Here is a 15,128-nt window from a genome sequence, read left to right as displayed (position 1 = left end):
GTGCTCTGGAAAAGGGAGTTGCTGAGCTGCCTAAGGGATTTAGGCACAAAACTACCCAGTTTCAGGGGGGGCTGTGGGTTTAAGTCAGCCGGCCAGCTCTGCACATTTCAGCCAGAGAGAGTGCGAGTCGCAGCCTGGTGCTTGAAAGGACTTCCTCCCCACGGCTCTGCTAACGTCCCCCAAAGCGAGCTGCTATAGCAGGGGTGGGGAACCCAAGCCCCAGGGGCCGGATGGGGCCCCCAGCTTCCCTGGATCTGGCCCTTGAGGCTCAGGGCTCCCCTGTACAGTATTGGGGAACCCATGCCAGCACTCCAGACCTCCCAGACCTCCCCGCAGGGCTGGCGCACACAAAAGCGACTAGCCTGGACCCACCCAGGCTCTGGGGTGCGAGGAGAATGGGGGGTGCATCATTCCCCTTCTCAGTCAGGGGCCATGTCAGCGAAGGTTTGGGCTTGGGGGTTTGTAACAGCCGGCTTTTAAAAATGGCGGCGCCAGCTTTATGCTAATGAAGCCCAGGAAATTCAAATCCCGGGCTTCATTAGCAAGTTCGGTACGCATACATTACCCCACTAGTTCGAACTAGCGGGGTAGTGTAGACATACCCCCCAGTCAGTATCTAGACCTGCCTGGGTCAAGCTCCAGTGAGGAACTGCCAGGACCCTTGCCCAGCAGCTTCTTTTATACCGGTCTGCTGGGTCCTGATTGGCTGCCGCAGAGACATCCACTCTAGCCTACCTGGAGGACCTCTTTTCTGCTCCTCTTGCTAGGATGGGGTATGGCAAGGCCTCTGGCCTCCTGTAGGGGGTATCGGGGCTTAGTCCACCCCATCACAGGGTTTCTTTGCTTCTCACTTGTGTGCAGCCCTGACTTATTTTTCTGTGGGTCAGCAGCCCCTGACTCAGAAAAGGTCCCCACCCCACTACAGTATACTTTTTAGACCGGGGAGCACAGTAGAGCCACTTACATATCGTGCTGAAGATGCCCAAATGTAAGCACGTGCTTAAAATGACACATACGCTTTAAGAGCGTTGAGTCAAAGACTAAATCGGCAAGCTCCTCCACTTTCCCTCCCCTCCCAGCTACCGCGTCCGACTCATTAATGGTTGGTTAGCCACCCACAGTACGTGGTCTGGGTCACTCCCTTCTCGGCAGACCCATTTCAGGGGGGCGCGTGGAATGTTTGGGGAGCAGGAATCGCCCCCCCGGCAGAACCGTTCATTAGCCTTTCCAAAAATGGAGCGGCTGATCAAAATAGCTCACGGTGCAGCAGGCAAAGAAAAGAGAAGCCACACGCTCCGAACGGCGGACAGTGATTTAATGGATATAATGATGCTCTGTTAAAGGAACATTGCAGCCGATTTATTTCAGATACGTGCACTGTTTGCCCTAGGCAATTAAAATGGGTTTAGCAGCAGAAGTAAAATTGGGAAGGAGGAACTTTTTGTGAATTTCAGATGAGTCTGAAAACTAGGAAGAGCCTTGTGTTTGGAGGAGGAATCAATTTCCCTAGAGAGAGGCTGAAAATGGGCATTTTGCAAGGAAGAATTGACTAGCAAAGATATGCTTTGATCTTACCTAACCAGGATTTGGCTGCTTGTGCAAACCTGCCCAAACAGCTAAAATAAACGTAAGGCTCCTTATTTTCCATGTTTAAAGAGCTAGATAGATTCATGGAGGACAGATCCATCAATGGCTCTTAGTCAGGATGGGCAGGGAGTGTGTCCCTAGCCTCTCTCAGGATACGCCTACACTAAGGGTCAAGGTTGAATTAAGATACGCAACTTCAGCTACGTTAATTGCAGAGCTGAAGTTGAAGGACTGTCACTTGGCTTTTAGTGCTGTCTACACTGCAGGCAGAAGGGAGAACACTCTCCCTTCCACTTCCCTTACTCCCCGTGGAAGCAGGATGACCGGCATCGACCGGAGCACCCCACTCCGTTCAAATGTGCATGTCTTCACTAGACCTGCTCATTCGAACCCTGGAAGATCGACAGTGGCAGCTTCGATCATTCTCTCTAGTGTAGACGTGCCCTCAGAAGCTGGCAATGGGTGACAGAGGAGGGATCAGTGGATGATTTCCTGTTCTGTTCTCTCCCTCTGGGGCACCTGGCATTGGTCGCTGTCAGAAGACAGGACACTGGGGTACGGGGACCTTTGATGTGACCCAGCCTGGCCATTCCTATCTTCTTATTTACCCCAAAAATATCCTATGTTTTGCAAAAGCTATTGGGTTTTTAGTGATTTTTTTCACCCAGATTTCCTGTACTCATGTACATGAAAATACTGAGTATATTAAGACAATCCAATACAAGACATTAGGTAGCTCTGGTTTTGTTAATAATAACTGTAAATGGAAGGCTGTCTGGGAAAGCGGTAAGGCAGCGTAGCGGAAGAGACACGCAGGCATGTGGACAAGTGTATGCCTTATTATCTGCTGTCCATGAAATAAACCATCAGACTAAACTGGTTTTACTTTCAATACTCTTACGGTGTTCTGTCGGATCCTTCTTATCTGTCCTCCCATCCCCAGAGATGAACCCCGATATTTACCCATCAATTGTTTCTACTCGGGAAATTTTAAATATAAAATTGCAACCCGGGGCTTGTGCTACAAGGCACCAAGAGCAGTGGCGGGTCATTCTCATTGTGTTGTTGGAGCATGTGTGCTGGGCAGAAAAAGCTGCCTAGGGGACACGGACACCCGATTGCCATTCATTTGAAGGGTCGGCTTTCCCTGAGCTGGAGGAGGGGGCTATCTTGAGGCTGTTCCTAAATCCCAGACACTTTGAAAGGGCTGAGTGTGGGGGGTGCTCTAATCGGGTGAGTTGGCTCTGAAACAAATCAGAGGCCTTTGCCCATCTCTTCTTCGAGTGTCCGGGGAGACCCAGCACTTGAGAGGGACCAGAGACAGGCAGGGGTCCTGTGTTTATTATCGAAATATTTGCCGGAAGTTGAGGTGAGCAAATAGCTTAAATTGATTTACTTTGCCTGTGTGCTTGGCCTGGTACTGGTACTGCTCCTGGATCGGAGCTTGGCTTGTCTGGCCCAGTGGCATAGCCAGAAGGATCCACTTGTAGGTCCCGACTATGGGGGTGGGTGGGCAAGAATGGGGGGAGCAGGACAGAGGAGGGTGGGGGACAAGCCCTGGCCTTGCTGCCTGACTGGAGTGCCGGGTGGGCTGGTGGGTGGGGGAGCATAAACCCATGGCTGTGCCCCTGGCGTAGCCTCGCCAAACAAAGGATGAGAAGGGAGAGCAGAGTCCACGGGGAGGGGTGTTAAAAACCCGCCAGGGAGAAGAGCTGTTGAAGCAAAGGGACAGAACAAATGGGGATTAAACCAGCCACTAGCCTATTTAGGCTGGGATGTTAGAAGGTTTCTAACTATCAGAGGAGGGAAGATCTGGAACAGCTTCCGGGGGGGCAAGAAACCAACCTGGCACCACGGTGGAGCTCGATAAGCACAGAAAAGGGGTAACACCATGGGGTTGTCTGAACCGGCAGCACACTGATATGTGGGCTCTCCAGTCCCAAGCTCAGCTCTGAGCGTAGAGGGGGTGTGGGTTGTGATGGGGTGCACCGGGTCCTGAAGCCCCCTGCTGGAGGCTTGTGGCCTTGCCACACCCTATCCCAGCAAACCATAGAGAAGTCCTCCAAGGAGCCTAGAGTGTCTGCAGGAGGCAGCAGCCAATCAGGAACCAGGAAGGCCCTATAAAAGGAGCTGCAGGCCCAGGGTCAGCTCAGTGCTGCTGGAGATCCCAAGGAGAGAAGTCCATGGGTGACCGTCTGGCTGAGGGAGCAGCAGCACCACAGAGTGCTCCCTGGGGGGAGCTATTGTGGACCATATGACAAGCTAGGCTAGAGCCCCGAGATAAGGGCGAGGACACTGTCTCCAGGAGGAGAAGCCCTTTGGCCAATGGGAGCAGTGGGGGCTGTGTCTGCAGGGAGCTCTTCCCCTTGCCAGGCAGAGCCCGGCCCCTAGGCTGCCCACTGAGGGCACCGAGCATCCTGGAAGGCTTGGGCCACAAATCCCGGGCCACATGACAAGCCAACAGAGGCAGGAGAGTGAGCCCCGAATGGAGCGTGCGTTCCTTCCCCGCGACAGCGTTTCCTGGGTCTTTTGTTTCCTCAGGCAGCCTGCCGACGTCGGCAGCTTGTGGTGACAAAGTGAGGCCCCAGCAGGTGTGTGTGTGGGGAGGCGGGGGGAGTGCGGGGACAGAAGTAAATACGGCTTCAAGAATGATGGATGCGCCTCATAAAAGGCATGTTCATCTCCCTCCCCGCCGCCTGCTCGGCAGGAACGAAACCATTTAGCTCCCTTTATATTAACACCCAGAGGGAATTTGCCTACATAAGGAAAATGTATTACGGCCCGTAACCACCCTGCCATTAGGTGCAGGAAGAGCCAATCTGAATGCGGCAGGAAAATGGAGCGTCTCTTCTGTTCGTTTAAGGCTCTTTTCCCATCGTCACTCATTCTGGATAAACAGCTTTGATCTCCCGGGGGCCTCGCGGTGTTTTTATCCGCTTCCCCCGCATGTTTGATTCCACTTCCTCTTTATATCTAATCTGGGTGGCCCGCTGTCCCTGCAGGGAAGTGTAACCCAGCGGTGCGTACGGCGGCTTTCACGCGGCCCCATTAGTGCGTCATCCCAAACATAGCCTGGGGGGGAGCAGTTTGCCAGGACCCTGAGGGCCAGAGCGCATGTGCACGAACTGGCAAGTGTAACACGGACAGTCCCAGGCTAGGTGGGGAAAGGCAAAACAAGAACCAGTTTCTGGGAGTTAAAGCCGGGCAAATTCAAATGAGAGAGATGCCTCCATTTTTTGATAGTCAGGGTGATTAACCTTTGGAGCAGCTACTTGGGCAGGAGACTAATTTTTCACGCTCCTCCTTGTAGCAACTTTTCAGGTACTTAAAAGCTGTTATCATGTTTCCTTCCAGTCTCCACTTTTCTGGGCTAAACAAACCCAATTCTTTCAGTCTTCCCACACAGATCAAGTTTTCTAGATCTTTCATCATTTCTGTTGCCCTTCTCTGGATTTTCTCCATCTTTCTTGAAATGTGGTGCCCAGAACTGGACACAATACTCTAGCTGAGACCTAATCAGCATAAGGTAGATCGGGAGAGTTACTTCTTGTGTCTTGCTTACAGCATTCCAGCTCATTCATCCATGGGCGGCCCGAGGCGGGGTGCTGGCAATTGGCACCCCAGCTGGAACACGCAATCGGTGCCCCCGCCTCCACAGCCCTCAATGGCGTGACGTCATCATTGGGCACCCGTTTAATGCGGTGCCCTAGGCGACGGCCAAGTCGGCCTATACGCACGGGCTGCCCCTGCATGCATCCCAGAATGACGTATGTTTGGGTTTGCACTTGCAATCCCTCCCAGCTTGGTATCATCTGCAGATTTCATAAGTGTATTCTCTATGCCATCATCTACATTGCTGATGAAAATAATGAACAGAACCGGTCCCAGAAATGATCCCTGAGGAATCCCACTCGTTATGCCCTTCCAGCATGACTGTGAACCATTGATAAGTGTTCTCTGGGAACAGTTATCCAACCAGTTACGTACCCACCTAATTGAACCTCCATCTTATTATCTTCCAGGTGTTTAAAGATGGATTCCTTCATTATTTGCTTCATTATCTCTCCTGCTACAGAGAGTAAGGTGACTGGTCTGTAATTCTCTGGGTTGTCCTTATTTCTCTTTTTCTAGATGGGCACTATATGTGGCTTTCTCCAGTCTTCTGGAATCTCTCCCGGCTTCCGTGACTTTTCAAAGATAACAACTAATGGCTCCTATGTCTCCTCAATCCACCTACCAGACGTCCTAGCACCCTCCCAAAACGTGGCTGCTTTAGCCTCGTTTGTGGTGCTGTGCGGGAAAACTGGAGTGTCCCCCAAATTGGCCAGTCTAGAGAACAAGGAAAGTCGGCCTAATTTGTGGGATATTTTTGACAGACTCCCAGAACATGAGTCCAATGGGGCTGCATCTACACTGCAGAGCCACAGTCTAGGTCCCAGCTTGTCTCGAGTTTGGATCCTTTATCCCTGTGGAGTTCTGGGACCCTGGTCTGAGACCTGGGTTAGCACAATGTGTGTAGATAGAAGGGAGGTTAAGCTTGAGCCTGAGTTTCAACCCTGGGGTACTGTGGATATACCCGAAAAGTACCGAGAGCTTTAAAAGTTCTCTATAGCTAATGAAGTTTCATGGATGTAACTGAGTGCAAATTTGACCCCGGTCATGTTAGCTTTTCTGGCTAATGCCACGTAATTTCACAGGAATTACACACTGGCAGTAGACCACAGGCGAACGATAAAGTGTAGGCGCAGTGTAACTCTCTTGCAGTTTAGAAGACAGAAATAGCTCTGTGCAGGAGCTGCTGTGTAATTAAATATATCTTACTGTGTAGATAACCTGCTGTGAGACGGTTTTTACCGTGTAATTAGAGGGTCATCAGAAACTCTGGCTGAAAAATTTCTATGGGAAAACGCAGTTTGGTTGAAATCAAAGTATCTCGTAAGGAGCCGATCGGCTGAACGAGCTGACTGAATCAGTAGTTATCTCTGAAAACTCATGGAAAATGGGAGCGATTCCAGAGGAGTTGAATAGAGCCCATCTATAAAAAGGATACTAAGAACAACCCAGGGAACTACAGACCAGTCAGCTTAACTTACTTCCCCCCCAAAATAAAGGAGCATATAATCAAGCAATCAAAAAGTGGGGGCTGCAGTTTTAGGCTGCCCAATTCATGTTCAGCTCGTGGGCGACTCTGTTTGGTCTAGAGCTGTGTGTCTCTTGCGCTGCTCAGGACACAGCAGTGGGGTTTTCGACCCCGGAGCCCAGTGCGTCCGTTCGGTGCCCTCTGACAGGCAAACTGTAAACCAGAAGGCTCGTGCTTTTAGGGGAGGTTCTGGGGAACACCCCAGCTGCGGGGTGCGTGGGGGAGGCGGCCCTAATTTCACAGCCAAGCAATTGCACCTCAGGGTCCTCGCCCCCAAACGGGTGCCAGACACGAGGGCTGCAAGTGGCGTCCGTGCCCAGAGGCCCAAAGCCAGGGCCGCGCTGTTGACCCTGCAAATGAAGGCCCTGTGGGATTCAGTCTGATGTCGGCGAGGTGGGCCTGTTTGTAGTTTGTGGGACCAGGCCTCGATTTCCTTGGGTAGTAGCGTGGGGGGCTCTGAGCTCTGTCCTGTAGCTCCCCCTTCCACGGGGGACGGCTTCTTACACTTGCAAATGGCCACCTAGTCGCCACAGCGAGGAGGCCGGGGGCACTTTAGAGACAGATTTATTAGGGCCTGAGCTTTTGTGGGTAAAACCCTCTTTGGCGAGACAAGACGGGCTCCTGCCGATTCCGACAGGCGTGCCTGCCTAGGAAACTGGCGCAGAAAGGCAGAGGGGGTCGTGACTCCAGCCCTGATCCTGGGCCTGTTTGTTATTTCGGAGACTCCCCCGGGAGCGACACGTCTGGTCCCAAGCTGTTGCGGGGCTTGTTTTATGGCTCTGCGGGTTGTGGTGACAGGGACGGTTCCCTTTCCAAGGAAGGGGCCGTCAACCTTGATGGTGTCAAGCCGTTAATATTGTAACGATCTGCCTGGAGAAGCACAGCCGGTGCGAAGCACTAAATGTCTCCCCTGTTCCTAACCTGTATTTATGGGGAAAGCTTTCATTGCCTGCTGACATTTTAGCACCGAGGAACAGCCTGTTCCCCGTCCCCACCTGCGCCGCGGTGGAAATGTTCGCTCGAGCTTTCCTTGTGGGACCAGATCTCTGTGGGGCCCGGGGAGGAGCCGCCCTGACAAATGAAGGATTCTCAGTGCGTTTGGGGACTGCCGCCGCGGCACATTCGTCCTCCTGTCCGCTCATCATCTTCCCAGCGGCACTTCACATTTAGAGTGGGCTCTTCATCTTCCATGCACAGGCAGCACCATGCGGGCCAAGCACCCCTCGGAGGCGCGTATTGCTCGGAGCTACGCCCTGGCTTACAACAGCCTCCCCATAACTCAAGGCAGAAGGCCACCTGCAGTGGGAGCCCCTCTGGCGTGATAGGCAGGGGGGCCGAAGCACCAGGCACGTGCACCTCCTGTGCTTCTGGGAGTCCTAGGCAGGGAGGCAGACCCTGAATGAAAGCTGGGGCGGGAGAAATCAATGGGGTGAGTTTGCTTTGGGCCCAGCTGCCAGCCAGGGGCACAGCAGATGCCATTCCTCCCCCCCCCCCGCCACGCTTCAGCAGCTGGGTGAAACGAGTGTTTTACAGGTGGGGAAACTGAGGCACGGAATGGCCCTGGTGGGCTCAAGTCCACCGGAGTCTGAGTCGGAGCCAGCCACAGAATTCAGGAGCTCCTGGCTCCCTTCCTGGGGCTCGGACTGTGAGTCGAATCGGCTTCTTTTGTTTCAGACACTGGGATTGTGTTGTTGTAGCCTTCTCCCCTGTTCCCACCTAGTAATTAACTGGGTGTTCCAATCCCTCGGAGGGATCCTGACCTTTGCACGAGCCAGCCCTGAAACTAGAGGCTGAACCCAAAGTCGCACCAGAGCGCCCCCTCTAGGGGCCACCAGGGAGTGCTTTGTGCGCCGCTGTCGCTTCTGAGCATCACCCCCTGAAGTTATCCTCAGACACCCGGGGGAGAGCCGGGCGCCACCGAAGTCAATGGCAACATTCGTTTGCTTCGGTGACAGTGTGGCCGGGTCCCAAGCCATCGCATGACACAGCGTGTTTGTCTCAGGGTTTCCCTGTGGGAGCCAAGAGGAAGTGTCACATTCTTCTCCTCTCATTTACCTGGTGCGGGGGGGGGGGGGGGGGGTGTTACTGCAGGACAACGCTCTGCGAGGAGAGGTGCATCAGCCCAAAATCCATCTGGAGCCAGGTTGTCCCCACATCGGGTGGTTTCAGATCTTGCCCCTCCTCACGTCTTTGTGAGCTCCCGAGGGGGAGGGGGAGGGGGTCCCCACGAGCAGTTTGCTGTCACTCTCCATCACCGGCGGAGCAGCAGGCGAATGTTTGTAAGAAGGGATCCTGTTTTCATGCGACTGTCCTTGGCCGGGCAGGGGAGGATTATGCAGAAAACACAATTAGCGCCGCGGGAGGGCATCTGAGCGCAGCCCTTCTCAAGGGCACGCAGGAGACCTCCGCCGCTCTCGAAAGGAGCAGCTTCCGAGTGTGCCCCGAAGGAAAGACCATCAGGATGCCAACCTGTTCAGGACAGGCAGCCGGGAAAGGAGGACCCTTCCCTGCCCTGCGAAATCAGAGCCTGGGGCTGCCTCGACTCTGGGAGAAGGGGCAGAAGCAAGAGGCATTGGCATTGACAACTTTGGGGGAGGATGGGTGTAACAGCAGGGAAGCACGGAAGGTATCCAGGTAGCACCTCTAGAACGCCTCCGTGCTCCTGGAAAGTTGGAATTCCACCATCCTCCCAACGTGTGGCCTCTGTCAGGAGTGGAGGCTGCTGGGAAGGCTTAATTGGGTGACCCAATTAACCCGGAGTACTATGGGACAGCCTCATGCTCTACCCCTCTCTGATTTCCCCTTTGATCAGTGGGAATCCCCCCTCCCCCCCCACAAAAGCGGCAGGTGCCCAGCCTGCAGATTGAGGAGACACAGGCAGCTACATTGAACTACATCGCAACTGGTTCCGAACCAGCGAATTGGCCAAACCCTGGGAGGTCAGTATTGTCTAGCAGCATTACCAGCCCTCCACTGCTTACGCGGCTCTTAGAAAACAAGGAGGGGTGAATTAGAGCTAAATAACAGCCCAGGGCAGAGAGAGCCAGGACGGTGGCTGTAAACAACCTTTATGGGACTACGGGAGACTTGGCCACACCCATGGTCAGTTAAAATCAGTCTGGACCATGGATGTTGCCTGACCAGAGAGTGCCGGACTAGAGAGGGTCAGCGTGTACCAATTTTCTGTTGTATACTCAACTGCTGTATTCACAATGCATGCTGGATACTCTGCTGAAAGTCCTCCATTTTTGCCCAGCATGTGGATTTTCGTACACAGACAACACAATTCAGAGACAGGTTTCTGTGAAATATTTTTTTCCATTATGAAGGGACCATTAGATCATTTTTGTCTGACCTCCAGCATGACACACCCCACAGAATTTCAGCCACGTGCCCCTGTAATGAGCCCAGGGGTGATCGATGAAACCCGAGTTTGGTTGCTAAAAAAAACCCATTTAATTCATCAGGCGTGCTTGGTCCTGCCGTGAGCCTTGATGATCTCTTGAGATCCCTCGCAGTTCTAGTGTTCTGTGAAATCCCCTCTTTTGGGACCGCTAGGTCCCGAGGGTGTCAGGCCAGGGAGGTCCAACGTGTAATTTGTGTCCGCTGAGGAAGGGTCCTTTCCCAGATGTCTACAGCGATAGCAAAAGGCAACACAATCTGCGAATAGCTTGTGAATGGTTGAGACCTCTGGGTGTTAAAACAACAGTAAAGAATAACGAAGTAACAACTTGACCCAGCAGCACTGACCGCGGCGCATGTCGCGCTGAAATCACTGTGTCTTTGTTTTCTCCGCGCTGCCGATTTTAATAATAATTAGCATTTGACGAGAGCACTTGGGGAACGTGGCATTATGTTTAAGACTAGCGTACTCTATCCAGGAGGCATTGCGCAGAAAACAAAGGCCTCTCGCTTTCATAGCTACACCCATCTCCACTCTTGGTGCGATGCAAAACACAATCAGCTTTCCTGTAAGCTGACATGTACCTTTAAAGCCGACTGAAGCGCATAGTAAAAGAAAGTAGTTGGGGAATGTTCCAGTCCATTGATTTGACAGCTTCATACTGGAGGGATAAAAACTCTATCTGCTTTCTCAATTTAGAAAGGAAGAAAAAAGAGAGGATAAAAAATAGTGGAAGGGAATGGGGGGGAAGTAATCTTTAAGAGGCTGGTTGAAAAGAATCGATTGAGCGTCCAGGGTGCAGTATTCTCCGCAGACCTCAGGTTTATTGCAAAATCATTTTGAAGAGGGACTTTCATGGCCAAGCAAAGCCAGGGAAAGAACATCTCACTCCCCAAAGGCCATTTTTTTTGCCAGCAACTTTCTGCCTAGCCGGCAAGTGCAGAATTTGGCAGCAGAAGAAAGAGCTGTTACTCCTAGCACTATCTCTGCCCATTGAAATGCAAGCGAGGGCACAAATTCAGCCTGACGACCTCCCTGCCAGACCGGGTGGGAGGCGTTCCCCGGCTAGGGAAGAAAATCAAGTCCTCCTCTGGATGGCAGATTTCACGAAAAACTCCCTTTAGATCTCACGGGCGAAAGCCCATTGAAGGCAGCAGGAGTTTTGCTGTTGCTTTCACAATTTCACCCTCAAGGCTGTCTTATGATGGGGGCCATCTGGGCAGACCCAGGGGTCTCAAGAAGCCCCCAGGAACAGACTCTGCAAGGCAGGATCTAGGGCTTGTGTTTCTCAGCGGAGGGACAGGGCTTTCTTTGCCTGTGGTTTTGTACAGCATCAAGCACCCTGCAGGAGGTCAACCACTAAATAACAGTGTTCTGGACTAGCAAGGGTGGCGGTACACCTCTGCCCCCTGCTGCATGGAACAGGAACTGCTCCTCAGCGTGACATAGTCCCTACACTGTTAACAGCCATTCTCTTTCAGCACTTCAGCCACAATGTCCCCAGCAGCCAGGCCTTTGTTACCCCTTCTGCGGGGTGTGGAACATCCCTGTGGATCGTTCCTCCATCGCCTCCTCTGCTCCCACCACTGCATGTTCCTGGTGCGAAGGAAAAACCAGCAGGAGTGTCGGTGGGAAGTGGGGGTTCTACTTTCCCCGGAGTTTGGAGCGCTGGTCCTGGTTGATGCGGGGGATTCATGCTCTGGGCTTTCACCCTGCAGGGCTTTCACGTGGTCTCTCCAGACCGCCTGAGTTTAAGGATCATCTGCCATGTCCTAGGAGTCCTCAGACGTGGAGCACAGGTCCATCAATGGCTGAGCGCCAGGATGGGCAGGGATGGTGTCCCTGGCCTGTTTGTCAGGGGCTGGGAATGGGAAATGTGCTTCCCATTTCACTTTCAGGACAATGCCCTAAATCCCGTTCATCATGGGGGAGGCCGTTCTGGGTCCCCGTCACTGCTGCCACTTTCCAAGGCGGGTCCTTGCAATCAGCAGGTGGCAGGAAGATGTTTGCATCCAATAACCCAGGAGGCCCGTTCTAGGCTATTATAACAGCTGTTTTCTTACAGGAATTGCTGGCCTGAGCGCCGGGGAGAAGAAAACCTGCTTATCAGCCAGCCGGTACGTGGAGGGGAAAGAGAAGCAGACGATCGTGTCTTTATGACCCTTCGCTCCTTGGCCTGTCTCCTGAGTCTGCCACTCAGAGACTGTGTAATGAGGCTCCAGCAAACTGCCAGATGAGCCATCCCCCACCTAGCAGCCCTGGCTGGGTTGGGGTTTGACCCCGCGGCTCAGGTCAAGGGCCCTTTTCCTTTCCCAGTTCCCTTCAGCTCTCTAGCCTTCAGAATTGAGGAGATCTTGGCCAGCGAACACCTACAGCTCAGTCTCCTTAAAATAATAGGGAAAGAGCAAAGCAAAGAGCTAAAAAGGGACTTTTCCGGGATTGGAAAAATCTGTCCCCCCCCCCCAGCTTAGCTTGAGTGACCTGGAAGTGTGTGGGATGGAGGCCCCTGCAATCCCATGAGGATCTGGGCCTCCGTGACTCTTCCATTCCCGGGTTGGGCTTTCTGGAAGAGTCCAGCCGGGCAGCACTGAAGGGTGTGTCTGCACCAGGCCTCGCACCGAGGTGGGGACGGGGCCTCGTCTGAGGGGGTTGCTAGGCACCAAGAACGGGGCTGTCATTGTCATGTACGTTCCGTGCTAGGTCCGAAGCCTTTTCCTGCCCCCTTGTGTCTTCATTCGGAGATGCGGCCTGGGCCATGGGAGCCGGGGGTGAGCTCCTGGAAATGGACAGGTGCCTTGGGGCGCTGCCATAGCTGAGGGCAGCCCCTTGGGAATTGGTTCAACATCTCAGGTTCTCTAGGGCAGGAGAGCCGTGTTCTGGGAATGGGAGGCCCTGCTTGTCCCTGGTCCCAGGATGGATTGGACCAGGAGTCTGCGCAGACCCAGCAAGACCCGGGAAAACTCCAAGCCCTCTTCTCCCGTGCACATAGTCCAAGCAGCGTGCAGCGCAGGAGCTGAAATCAGCGCCGAGACACGGACGCGGGAGAACTCCGACAGTCAACAGAACTGTAGGGGGAGATGGACGGTGCCTCAAGCCTCCTTGCGAATCGGCGGTCATGGATTAATGCTCCGGTACCCAGGCTGGCGACTGGGCGTGAATCACCCTGCTTGCTCATCTGTGATACACAATTCTTTCCCCTCTGCCTCTCCGGGAGACCAGAGACTGAAATCGGGGGAATGGCCCAGGTGCTGGTGGAAGCCACACACCAGTGCGGGTCACTGTCCCATGGGGGGCGGTTAGACACTTACAGCGAGAGATAAGAACAAGGGAGCTCTCCAGCCTACGTTGGGCGCCTGCTGGCTTTATAGCTCATGCTGTAGCGGCTCCTCCACTAAGCTCCAGAGGTCCAAGGTTCAACTCTGCCTGGTGGCAGTTAGAGGAGAAGGAGTCCACGGCTACTGTCAGGGATCTTTGTCATGAGTGTGCGTTTGTCCCCTGAAAATGAATGGGTGGGTCCAATGCTAACTGGTAGAAAGTTTTGGTCACCCCAAATCCGCACTTGTTCAGCAAAAAGATTCCGTCCCCAGGGTTTTGCCCACGTCTACACCTGCCAGAGACTTTTTGCCAGGCAGTGATGGGGTTAGCCAGGCACCAGGGGTTAGCCCATCCTTGTTAGCAGAAGAGGCCACGCCCCTCCTGGTCTGCTGGGCATGCTCCACTTGGAACCAGAGTATAAAAGGCCTGAGAGACACTCAGGCTGGGCTGACGGCTCACGGAGAAGGAGGTGCACCAGGAGCTCCAGCAAAGGGACCGCTTGTGCTCGGAGAGGGGGAGGCCAGCCAAGCGGGACCGGAGCCAGGCAGCCAGACAGGAGATGTTGCGTCGGGTGCAGAGACTTCCAGTCGACGGACGCCACAGATGCCACAGGCTCGGGTAGGAAGAGACCCAGAAGGACATAGGGGGAAGTGTGTTAGAACCATTTAAAAAGGCTTGATGTGTGGTGGGAGAAATCCCCTCTGAGCTCGTGGCAGGTGAACCCGCCACTGACAGGGCCCTGGTTCAGAACCCAGTGGAGAGGGGGGTTTGGGTTAACATAAGAACGGCCGTACTGGGTCAGACCAAAGGTCCATCCAGCCCAGTATCCTGTCTGCCGACAGTGGCCAGCACCAGGTGCCCCAGAGGGGGTGGACCGAAGACAATGATCAAGTAATTTGTCTCGTGCATCCATCTCCAGCCTCTGACAGACAGAGGCCAGCGACACCATTCCTACCCCCTGGCTAATAGCCTTTTATGGACCTAACCTCCATGAATTTATCTAGCTTCTCTTTAAACTCTGTTATAGTCCTAGCCTTCACAGCCTCCTGTGGCAAGGAGTTCCACAGGTTGACTACGCGCTGTGTAAAGAAGAACTTTCGCTTATTAGTTTTAAACCTGCTACCCATTAATTTCATTTGGTGTCCTCTAGTCCTTATATTATGGGAACTAATGAAGAACTTTTCTTTATTCACTCTCTCCATGCCACTCATGATTTTATAGACCTCTATCATATCCCCCCTCAGTCTCCTCTTTTCCAAACTGAAAAGTCCCAGTTGCTTTAGCCTCTCCTCATATGGGACCCGTTCCAAACCCCTCATCATTTTAGTTGCCCTTTTCTGAACCCTTTCCAAGGCCAAAATATCTTTTTTGAGTTGAGGAGACCACATCTGTACACAATACTCAAGATGTGGGCGTACCATAGTTTTTTACGTAGTTCCCTTACTCCAGCCACCATCCCCCTTGGAGTGGGGGTCTGGCATACCGTATACTGACTTTGACCATTAGGCTGCACTGCCTTGACTGTAGGGGATTGCTCCAGTGGCTCTGGCCATTGGGTCACACTTCCCCAAACATGGGGATTGTTACAGGGCCTCGTTAAGCAATGCAGACACTGTAGCGCATTGTCCCATGACGTGGCACACCCTTGAGACAGGTCTGCGGGGCTGTGATACGTCACACGTC

This window comes from Pelodiscus sinensis, chromosome 13 (assembly GCF_052426305.1).
Source record: "Pelodiscus sinensis isolate ZL-2025 chromosome 13, ASM5242630v1, whole genome shotgun sequence".
In the NCBI taxonomy this organism is placed as follows: Eukaryota; Metazoa; Chordata; order Testudines; family Trionychidae; genus Pelodiscus; species Pelodiscus sinensis.
Note: the sequence above shows the minus strand (reverse complement) of the source record.